This window comes from Palaemon carinicauda, chromosome 7, assembly GCF_036898095.1.
Source record: "Palaemon carinicauda isolate YSFRI2023 chromosome 7, ASM3689809v2, whole genome shotgun sequence".
Lineage (NCBI taxonomy): Eukaryota > Metazoa > Arthropoda > Malacostraca > Decapoda > Palaemonidae > Palaemon > Palaemon carinicauda.
The window spans coordinates 4,880,491-4,892,990 of NC_090731.1; the positions used below are offsets into that span (position 1 = coordinate 4,880,491).

At 41.8% G+C, this 12,500-nt stretch overlaps 1 protein-coding gene across 1 annotated transcript in view; it reads right to left on the reverse strand.

Annotated features, from left to right (window-relative positions):
* Positions 1 to 12,500, reverse strand: part of LOC137643766 (uncharacterized) — a 472,299-nt gene that overhangs the window by 402,278 nt on the left and 57,521 nt on the right. Inside the window, exon 2 of the mRNA XM_068376454.1 lies at positions 3,351 to 3,426. The gene's annotated coding sequence lies outside the window, so the exon portion shown is untranslated. The remainder of the gene's footprint in view (positions 1 to 3,350; positions 3,427 to 12,500) is intronic.

A 12,500-nucleotide genomic window follows, 5' to 3' on the forward strand; every position in this document is an offset into this window, starting at 1 on the left:
AGTATCGCAATTATACTTTTTTGACAAATATACACATACACAAAAGGGTCCCTTTTGAAATAAAAAGAAATTTAGAATATACTTTTTTTTCATTCTAATAGTATCGCAATTATACTTTTCTGACAAATATACACATACACAAAGGGTCCCATTCTGGATAAGAAGAAATTCAGAATAATTTCTTCCATTCAAAAAGCCTAGTAATAAACGAGAAATGCATGTTCTTTGCATGACTGACTATGTGAAAAGTTATAGGAGGGAGTTGGGATTGAACGAGGAAGATACAGTGGACCGAAAGAAATAAAGAAATGTGTTGAAGAACCATTACATCGACCCCAAATAGGGACAGGGTTGTAGAGAAAGAAGAAGAAGAAGAAGAAGAAGAAGAAGTATGCTCTTTGCGATGAGTTACATGATGTAGGTTGCAGACGAGAGAGAGAGAGAGAGAGAGAGAGAGAGAGAGAGAGAGAGAGAGAGAGAGAGAGAGAGAGAGAATGCTCCAGTGAGTAGTCCTGGGCAGTGCTATAACCTCCGTACCCTGGTCTTCCACTATCTTGGGGTAGAGTTCTCTTTCTTGAAGGTTCACTCGAGAACACTATTCTATGTTATTTTTCTCCCTCTTGCTTTTTGAAGTTTTAATATTTTATTTATGGAATAATTATTTTAATGTTACTGTTCTTAAAATATTTTAATTTGATTGTTCATTACTTCTCTTTTAGTTTATTTATTTCCTTATTACCTTTCCATACTGGGCTATTTTCCCTGTTGGAACCCTTGGGTTTATAGCATCTTGCTTTTCTAACTGGGATTGTTGCTTAGGAAGTAATAATAATAATAATAATAATAATAATAATAATAATAATAATGAGTGCTCCTCCTAAGTAAATATATCATCAAATTAAAATAAAGAAATTATTAAAGGCCTCGATAATATAATCTTTCCTCCACCTAATTATCAATTATCATTTATTCAACAGTTATCCCGTATAATTCATGTCCCTATTCCATTATTCTTTTCTCCTTTTCTCTTTCTTTCTATCCATTTATCACTTGAACTATTCACCCCTCTAGCATTCCATTCCTCTCCATTCTCCAACATCCTTCGCCTTATATCATTTCTTTACTCTTTGGTATTCCTCTTCCCTTCACATATATGCTTAGATGTTAAAAATGCATTTGTAAATTTGCATACACATGCATCTATACTTGAATCTACTGTATACTTGATTACATTTATGAAATGGTAAAAAAAGTTTATGGATATTCATGCTAATTCGTACATGTTTTATAAAGCAACCATATGCAATACATGCATGCATATATGCATACGTACAAATATACATATATGTCCATATATAAGTATATATTTATGTATATATGTATACACACACACACACACACATATATATATATATATATATATATATATATATATATATATATATATATATATATATATATATATATATATAAATGAATAAATGTTTGAATGTGTGTACAGAATTATCCTTGATATCAATAACAGAAGAACAAATAATATTTCGCAAGCAACTTCGCCAATTAACCACGATGCTCACTAGATATTGTAGCTAAAAATACAGCCACCGATGAAACCTATGTTTCTGGAAGCCCTCGATTTCAAAATCCTTATATGAATTACATATCAGCAACTAAATCTGTTTTCGAAATCTGCTTTCGAAATCTCCTTTCAAAATGTGCTTTCGAGTTATTTCCGGACTGTTTGCCAGTCTTCACTCAAAACCTATCTAAGCGATTGAGCCACATTTGCTTAATGGAATATCCAGGTCAAGACTAACGAAGCATGAGAGCCAGGAAGATATAACAAACGGGTGAAATAAATGAATAAACGTATGAATGACGAATATGGGTTTTGTAAACGGTAGGGTTGATATTTCTATTTCAGAAAATGGAAATAAAACTTTGGATGGACATCATGCATCAATGTAGAATGTGAGAATAGCAATCTTTGAATAATATTGGCTGACGCACAAAGAATACTGATAACCTCATACAGATTATGAGCCCTAGTACACAGACTTTTACTTATCTTTGCATAGTACACTATGGTGTGGGAACTTAACTCTTCACCAGGCATATAATATGTGTTCTAGTATGGAAAATATAAGGTCACACCGGCTGGCCCTAGAGGAAGTGGCCTTATGGGATGGGCCTGGAGGAGGTGGCCTTATGGGATGGCCCTGGAAGAGGGAGCCGGATGAGATGGCCATGGAAGAAGGGGGCCCTCGTGTCGGCCCTGGAAGAGTAGGCCACTCGGGCTGGCCTGTAGGAATGGGTCACACGAGACGGCCCTAGAGGCGGGGGATGCAAGGGCCGACCATGCTGCCTATTCTAGTCCACTGCAGGACAAAGGCCTCGGATATGTTCTTATTCAGGGCCGGCCCTGGAGGCGGGGGCCGTATGGGATGGCCCTGGAAGAGTGGACCTGGCCTGGAGGAATGGGCCACACGGGACGGCCCTGGAGAAGGGGAATGCATGGGCCGACCATGCAGCCTATTCTAGTCCACTGCAGGACAAAGGCCTCAGAAATGTTCTTATTCGGGGCCAGCCCCGGAGGAGGGGGCCGTATGGGATGGCCCTGGAAAAATGGGCTTGGCCTGGAGGAATGGGCCACACGGGACAGCCCTGGAGGAGGGAAATGCATGGGCCGACCATGCAGCCTATTCTAGTCCACTGCAGGACAAAGGCCTCAGAAATGTTCTTAGTCATGCCTGGGTTTTAGCCATTTTCATCAACAAGCTAGCCACTGCGGATAGTTGATGATGGAAGATTTTAGTCTGATCGCTTACAACATACCACCTTAATATACTGTAGGTGGCCCTGACTATAGTCAATTTTTTTAGCGAGGCATATTTGCACCGACTCGCAGGGGTGCCCTTTTAGCTAGGAAAAGTTTTATTGATCGCTGATTGGTTGGACAAGATAATTCTAGCCAATCAGCGATCAGGAAACTTTTCCGAGCTAAAAGGACACCGCTGCTAGTCGGTGCAAATCTGCCTCGCTAAAAGAAATGGACTATAGTATAGCTTTGCTGAACGTAGCGATACACAAACCCTTTCAGCAATGAACAAACGATTCTAATATAAAAGAACACAAACAGCTTAAAATAATGACATATTATGTTAATTAAACATTAAGATGAAAATCAGTTCATACGAAACACACACTGCATTACCAATAACATTAAATATAATCTAGAATATTATAATACACCAGAAGTATTCATGAGTATCCAGGGGTTTTACGGTACCCCAATTCTATCAATCAATCATTCAAATAGAATTAAAAAAGGAATTTAGTATTTTACTTACCTTATTGGCTTCATCTACTAAGAAAGGCGACCATATTTTTCTTGAACCAGGCAGTAACCATACCGGATTCCATTACCTGGAAATAATATTAGATTTTATTGATGGAGAAGAATATCTACGTACATGTATAGTATGTGTGTGCATGCATTCACGTATGTACAGTATAATACAATGCTTAATTGTTCATACATTACGTGTGTATATATATATATATATATATATATATATATATATATATATATATATATTTATATATATATATATATATATATATATATATATATATATATATATATAAATATATATATATATATATATATATATATATATATATATATATATATATATATATTTATATTCATATATATATATTCATATATATATATTCATATATAAATATATACATATATATAATATATATATATATATATATATATATATATATATATATATATATAATATAATATATCTATGCATATAAATATATATATATATATATATATATATATATATATATATATATATATATATATATATATGTGTGTGTGTGTGTGTGTGTTTGTATGTGTATCTATAAAATTCGAATTCATATATACATGTTTATATATTTCTTTCTTTCTATACTTACACAGTAAATATATACTGTATATATATATATATATATATATATATATATATATATATATATATATATATATATATATATATATATATATACTGTATATATATATTATACATATATATTATACATATATATACATATATATATATATATATATATATATATATATATATATATATATATATATATATATATATATATATATATTCTGTACTACAATCTCAACATTCTCCTAAATCATCATCATCTTCTACGGAATGGTTATATAAGTCACACGTAAACTAGCCAATGTAAATCAGACGAGGAAGAAGATAGAAATAATGGCGGAGGAAAATTGAGCGATAAATTCTTCAGAATATGAATCCATTCACGCATAAAGCTCTACGATTTACGACTCTGAGCTCTGCAATGATTTCCTAAAATCTTCATTTGGGTCAATGACTCACCGATTCCAGACGAGGAAACTTCAAGCCAGAGCCTCAACTTACCCTAGGCGTTTCAGGAATTTCAAAGAGCTAAAGGAGGCTTTGGATTCATCTCTCTCAATATAAAGCGGGTTTTACACGGTTGAAGGGTTCGTCGAACCCGGTTGTCGAACCTGCTTGTCAAACGGTTCGAAGAGGTGGAGTCAGCCACAAATGCGTAAGGTTTGTGGACAATGAAGCCCCGCCCACAAAAGTCAGGCGAGAACCGATTTTCTTCGAACCGTTCGATGAACGTGATCGACAACCAAATACCCCATTCACACGTGCGAACATCACTTCAATCACTTGTCTGTCGAACAGCGTTCGACGAACCGTTCGTCCGTGTCAACCCGACTTAAAAAGCATGTGGATTTGCTTTCTTCCTCAGAGCGAGTTTACCAGAGCAATGCTGTCTTGCTTACAAGTAAGTAACGAACAAGATGGATTTTCTGGAGTGATTGGCAGAGGGACTGTTCTCCATTTCATTATTTAAACCCAAACACTCTTAGACACCTTTAGGGAAGATAGGTTTAAAGGTTTAAAGGCCACTCAGGAATGGCAGAGGCAAGGGACAATGACATTGCCCTATCGAGCAGGACAATGCCCTAGAGACTGACCATATGATCAGAGCCCAAACCCCATCTCCAACCAAGCTAAAACCAAGGAGGGCAAGGCAATGGCTGCTGATCACTCTGCAAATAGGCCTATAGACTCCAGCAAACCCCCAATCATTAGCTCACAAGGATAGTGAGATTGCAGCAACTAAAGAAACTAATGAGTTTGAGCGGAACTCGAACTCCAGTCTGGCGTTCACCAGTCACGGACATTACCACATCGGCCACCACAACCCATTGAAACCTATATACTCTCAAGACGCCTTTAGGAAAGATATTAGTTTAATTCGAAGTTATACTTGGAGGAATTACGTTTAAAACCTTATGTAAAATGTAACTGTAACTTTCTCTCATTCTCCACACACATACACATACACCAACTAACGCTTACACAGACTCACAATCATATACACACGTGTGTTAGCAACGGCTAATATATACATATATACGTATGACTGCAGTTTTTATGTATGTAAGAGAAGACGATGGATCGACAAACTAAGGAAGTTTGCGGCAGTGGACTGGTACAGACCGACTTAGAGAGACCGTAATCAGACGCAAGTGGAAGGACGTGTCTGGGGCCTTTGCTCTGCAGTGGACTAGTAACGGCCTAGTACAGAGAGACCACAAACAGACGCAAGTGGAAGGACGTGTCAGGAGCCTTTGCTCTGCAGTGGACTAGTAACGGCCTAGTACAGAGAGACCACAAACAGACGCAAGTGGAAGGACGTGTCTGGAGCCTTTGCTCTGCAGTGGACTAGTAACGGCCTAGTACAGAGAGACCACAAACAGACGCAAGTGGAAGGACGTGTCTGGAGCCTTTGCTCTGCAGTGGACTAGTAACGGCCTAGTACAGAGAGACCACAAACAGACGCAAGTGGAAGGACGTGTCTGGAGCCTTTGCTCTGCAGTGGACTAGTAACGGCCTAGTACAGAGAGACCACAAACAGACGCAAGTGGAAGGACGTGTCTGGAGCCTTTGCTCTGCAGTGGACTAGTAACGGCCTAGTACAGAGAGACCACAAACAGACGCAAGTGGAAGGACGTGTCTGGTGCCTTTGCTCTGCAGTGGACTAGTAACGGCCTAGTACAGAGAGACCACAAACAGACGCAAGTGGAAGGACGTGGCTGGGGCCTTTGCTCTGCAGTGGAATATAGTAACGGCCTAGTACAGAGACACCAAAAACATAGTAGAGAGAGACCACAAACAGACGCAAGTGGAAGGACGTGTCTGGAGCCTTTGCTCTGCAGTGGAATAGTAACGGCCTAGTACAGAGAGACCAAAAACATAGTAGAGAGAGACCACAAACAGACGCAAGTGGAAGGACGTGTCTGGAGCCTTTGCTCTGCAGTGGAATAGTAACGGCCTAGTACAGAGAGACCAAAAACATAGTAGAGAGAGACCACAAACAGACGCAAGTGGAAGGACGTGTCTGGAGCCTTTGCTCTGCAGTGGAATAGTAACGGCCTAGTACAGAGAGACCACAAACAGACGCAAGTGGAAGGACGTGGCTGGGGCCTTTGCTCTGCAGTGGAATATAGTAACGGCCTAGTACAGAGACACCAAAAACATAGTAGAGAAAGACCACAAACAGACGCAAGTGGAAGGACGTGTCTGGAGCCTTTGCTCTGCAGTGGAATAGTAACGGCCTAGTACAGAGAGACCAAAAACATAGTAGAGAGAGACCACAAACAGACGCAAGTGGAAGGACGTGTCTGGAGCCTTTGCTCTGCAGTGGAATATAGTAACGGCCTAGTACAGAGAGACCACAAACATAGTAGAGAGAGACCACAAACAGACGCAGTGGAAGGACGTGTCTGGAGCCTTTGCTCTGCAGTGGAATAGTAACGGCCTAGTACAGAGAGACCAAAAACATAGTAGAGAGAGACCACAAACAGACGCAAGTAGAAGGACGTGTCTGGAGCCTTTGCTCTGCAGTGGAATAGTAACGGCCTAGTACAGAGAGACCAAAAACATAGTACAGAGAGACCACAAACAGACGCAAGTGGAAGGACGTGTCTGGGGCCTTTGCTCTGCAGTGGAATATAGTAACGGCCTAGTACAGAGACACCAAAAACATAGTAGAGAGAGACCACAAACAGACGCAAGTGGAAGGACGTGTCTGGAGCCTTTGCTCTGCAGTGGAATAGTAACGGCCTAGTACAGAGAGACCAAAAACATAGTAGAGAGAGACCACAAACAGACGCAAGTGGAAGGACGTGTCTGGGGCCTTTGCTCTGCAGTGGAATATAGTAACGGCCTAGTACAGAGACACCAAAAACATAGTAGAGAGAGACCACAAACAGACGCAAGTGGAAGGACGTGTCTGGAGCCTTTGCTCTGCAGTGGAATAGTAACGGCCTAGTACAGAGAGACCAAAAACATAGTACAGAGAGACCACAAACAGACGCAAGTGGAAGGACGTGGCTGGGGCCTTTGCTCTGCAGTGGAATATAGTAACGGCCTAGTACAGAGACACCAAAAACATAGTAGAGAGAGACCACAAACAGACGCAAGTGGAAGGACGTGTCTGGAGCCTTTGCTCTGCAGTGGAATAGTAACGGCCTAGTACAGAGAGACCACAAACAGACGCAAGTGGAAGGACGTGGCTGGGGCCTTTGCTCTGCAATGGAATATAGTAACGGCCTAGTACAGAGACACCAAAAACATAGTAGAGAGAGACCACAAACAGACGCAAGTGGAAGGACGTGTCTGGAGCCTTTGCTCTGCAGTGGAATAGTAACGGCCTAGTACAGAGAGACCACAAACAGACGCAAGTGGAAGGACGTGGCTGGGGCCTTTGCTCTGCAGTGGAATATAGTAACGGCCTAGTACAGAGACACCAAAAACATAGTAGAGAGAGACCACAAACAGACGCAAGTGGAAGGACGTGTCTGGAGCCTTTGCTCTGCAGTGGAATAGTAACGGCCTAGTACAGAGAGACCAAAAACATAGTAGAGAGAGACCACAAACAGACGCAAGTGGAAGGACGTGTCTGGAGCCTTTGCTCTGCAGTGGAATATAGTAACGGCCTAGTACAGAGAGACCACAAACATAGTAGAGAGAGACCACAAACAGACGCAAGTGGAAGGACGTGTCTGGAGCCTTTGCTCTGCAGTGGAATAGTAACGGCCTAGTACAGAGAGACCAAAAACATAGTAGAGAGAGACCACAAACAGACGCAAGTGGAAGGACGTGTCTGGAGCCTTTGCTCTGCAGTGGAATAGTAACGGCCTAGTACAGAGAGACCACAAACATAGTACAGAGAGACCACAAACAGACGCAAGTGGAAGGACGTGTCTGGGGCCTTTGCTCTGCAGTGGAATATAGTAACGGCCTAGTACAGAGACACCAAAAACATAGTAGAGAGAGACCACAAACAGACGCAAGTGGAAGGACGTGTCTGGAGCCTTTGCTCTGCAGTGGAATAGTAACGGCCTAGTACAGAGAGACCAAAAACATAGTAGAGAGAGACCACAAACAGACGCAAGTGGAAGGACGTGTCTGGGGCCTTTGCTCTGCAGTGGAATATAGTAACGGCCTAGTACAGAGACACCAAAAACATAGTAGAGAGAGACCACAAACAGACGCAAGTGGAAGGACGTGTCTGGAGCCTTTGCTCTGCAGTGGAATAGTAACGGCCTAGTACAGAGAGACCAAAAACATAGTACAGAGAGACCACAAACAGACGCAAGTGGAAGGACGTGGCTGGGGCCTTTGCTCTGCAGTGGAATATAGTAACGGCCTAGTACAGAGACACCAAAAACATAGTAGAGAGAGACCACAAACAGACGCAAGTGGAAGGACGTGTCTGGAGCCTTTGCTCTGCAGTGGAATAGTAACGGCCTAGTACAGAGAGACCACAAACAGACGCAAGTGGAAGGACGTGGCTGGGGCCTTTGCTCTGCAATGGAATATAGTAACGGCCTAGTACAGAGACACCAAAAACATAGTAGAGAGAGACCACAAACAGACGCAAGTGGAAGGACGTGTCTGGAGCCTTTGCTCTGCAGTGGAATAGTAACGGCCTAGTACAGAGAGACCACAAACAGACGCAAGTGGAAGGACGTGGCTGGGGCCTTTGCTCTGCAGTGGAATATAGTAACGGCCTAGTACAGAGACACCAAAAACATAGTAGAGAGAGACCACAAACAGACGCAAGTGGAAGGACGTGTCTGGAGCCTTTGCTCTGCAGTGGAATAGTAACGGCCTAGTACAGAGAGACCAAAAACATAGTAGAGAGAGACCACAAACAGACGCAAGTGGAAGGACGTGTCTGGAGCCTTTGCTCTGCAGTGGAATATAGTAACGGCCTAGTACAGAGAGACCACAAACATAGTAGAGAGAGACCACAAACAGACGCAAGTGGAAGGACGTGTCTGGAGCCTTTGCTCTGCAGTGGAATAGTAACGGCCTAGTACAGAGAGACCAAAAACATAGTAGAGAGAGACCACAAACAGACGCAAGTGGAAGGACGTGTCTGGAGCCTTTGCTCTGCAGTGGAATAGTAACGGCCTAGTACAGAGAGACCACAAACATAGTAGAGAGAGACCACAAACAGACGCAAGTGGAAGGACGTGGCTGGGGCCTTTGCTCTGCAGTGGAATATAGTAACGGCCTAGTACAGAGACACCAAAAACATAGTAGAGAGAGACCACAAACAGACGCAAGTGGAAGGACGTGTCTGGAGCCTTTGCTCTGCAGTGGAATAGTAACGGCCTAGTACAGAGAGACCAAAAACATAGTAGAGAGAGACCACAAACAGACGCAAGTGGAAGGACGTGTCTGGGGCCTTTGCTCTGCAGTGGAATATAGTAACGGCCTAGTACAGAGACACCAAAAACATAGTAGAGAGAGACCACAAACAGACGCAAGTGGAAGGACGTGTCTGGAGCCTTTGCTCTGCAGTGGAATAGTAACGGCCTAGTACAGAGAGACCAAAAACATAGTACAGAGAGACCACAAACAGACGCAAGTGGAAGGACGTGGCTGGGGCCTTTGCTCTGCAGTGGAATATAGTAACGGCCTAGTACAGAGACACCAAAAACATAGTAGAGAGAGACCACAAACAGACGCAAGTGGAAGGACGTGTCTGGAGCCTTTGCTCTGCAGTGGAATAGTAACGGCCTAGTACAGAGAGACCAAAAACATAGTACAGAGAGACCACAAACAGACGCAAGTGGAAGGACGTGTCTGGGGCCTTTACTCTGCAGTGGAATAGTAACGGCCTAGTACAGAGAGACCACAAACAGACGCAAGTGGAAGGACGTGTCTGGGGCCTTTACTCTGCAGTGGAATAGTAACGGCCTAGTATAGAGAGACCACAAACAGACGCAAGTGGAAGGACGTGTCTGGAGCCTTTGCTCTGCAGTGGAATAGTAACGGCCTAGTACAGAGAGACCAAAAACATAGTACAGAGAGACCACAAACAGACGCAAGTGGAAGGACGTGTCTGGGGCCTTTACTCTGCAGTGGAATAGTAACGGCCTAGTACAGAGAGACCACAAACAGACGCAAGTGGAAGGACGTGTCTGGGGCCTTTGCTCTGCAGTGGAATAGTAACGGCCTAGTACAGAGAGACCAAAAACATAGTACAGAGAGACCACAAACAGACGCAAGTGGAAGGACGTGTCTGGGGCCTTTACTCTGCAGTGGAATAGTAACGGCCTAGTACAGAGAGACCACAAACAGACGCAAGTGGAAGGACGTGTCTGGGGCCTTTGCTCTGCAGTGGAATAGTAACGGCCTAGTACAGAGAGACCACAAACAGACGCAAGTGGAAGGACGTGTCTGGAGCCTTTGCTCTGCAGTGGAATAGTAACGGCCTAGTACAGAGAGACCAAAAACATAGTAGAGAGAGACCACAAACAGACGCAAGTGGAAGGACGTGTCTGGGGCCTTTACTCTGCAGTGGAATAGTAACGGCCTAGTACAGAGAGACCACAAACAGACGCAAGTGGAAGGACGTGTCTGGAGCCTTTGCTCTGCAGTGGAATAGTAACGGCCTAGTACAGAGACCAAAAACATAGTACAGAGAGACCACAAACAGACGCAAGTGGAAGGACGTGTCTGGGGCCTTTACTCTGCAGTGGAATAGTAACGGCCTAGTACAGAGAGACCACAAACAGACGCAAGTGGAAGGACGTGTCTGGAGCCTTTGCTCTGCAGTGGAATAGTAACGGCCTAGTACAGAGACCAAAAACATAGTACAGAGAGACCACAAACAGACGCAAGTGGAAGGACGTGTCTGGGGCCTTTACTCTGCAGTGGAATAGTAACGGCCTAGTAAAGAGAGACCACAAACAGACGCAAGTGGAAGGACGTGTCTGGGGCCTTTGCTCTGCAGTGGAATAGTAACGGCTGGTTATGATGATGTGTTTTTCATACATGAATATGGATGCATATGCATACTTAAACAAATACGTTAATACACCTAAGAGCCTATGTGACATTTAGGGGTATGAAATAATGTGAGAATCCCCACCAAAATAATTAGAAAATCCAATGAAATTTCTTCCTCGTAAATGTCAATAACAGATCATATTAAAGGTTCATAAAATCCTGGAGGAAAATATCCCACCAAAATATGAATATTTATGATTCCTGAATATTCATGAAGCATGAATATTCATGAATCATGAATATGGTCTGGCGTAAACAGAAAAGAGCAATAACGTCTAAACCAAGCAGATGTGATGATCTTTAAGTTTTTTATTTTCATTTTTGCCAATGTAATTTTAAGATTTACAACGACTTAAGTGAAAAACTAAATTCCTAAAATTATTTTCTTTTTTAATTCACATAATTTTAATTCATCATCAATATGATAATCGAAACTATAAACTATAGAAATTCGTCATATCTTTATTACTTCATATTTCTAGATCGTATTCGAAATTCAAAATTTATATACAATCTTGAAATCTGTGGATTATATTGAATGATTGTCAGGCTTTTTTTCATTTTTATTATTATTATTATCATTATTATTATTATTACTAGCCAAGCTACAACCCTAGTTGGAAAAGCAAGATGATATAAGCCCAAGGGCTCCAATAGGGAAATTAGCACAGTGAGAAAAGGAAATAAGGAAATAAATAAATAACCAATTAAAGATTAAACTTTTTACATAAATTTATACAACAAATGCAACCGTTTTTAGTCCACTGCAGGACGAAGGCCTCAGAAGTATCTATTCATGTATGGGGTTTGGCCAATTTCCACCATCACGCTGGTCACTTTGGATTGGTGACAGTGGGAGACTTTAGTTTGATCGCTCACAGTAAACCAACCTAGTATGGATGGCCCTGACTAGTATAACTTTGCTGATCATGGCGATACACAAACCCTTTCAGCACGTATAGGTAACCCAACTCAGAAAGGGTTTGTGCATTAATGTGTGTATGTATATATATATATATATATATATATATATATATATATATATAT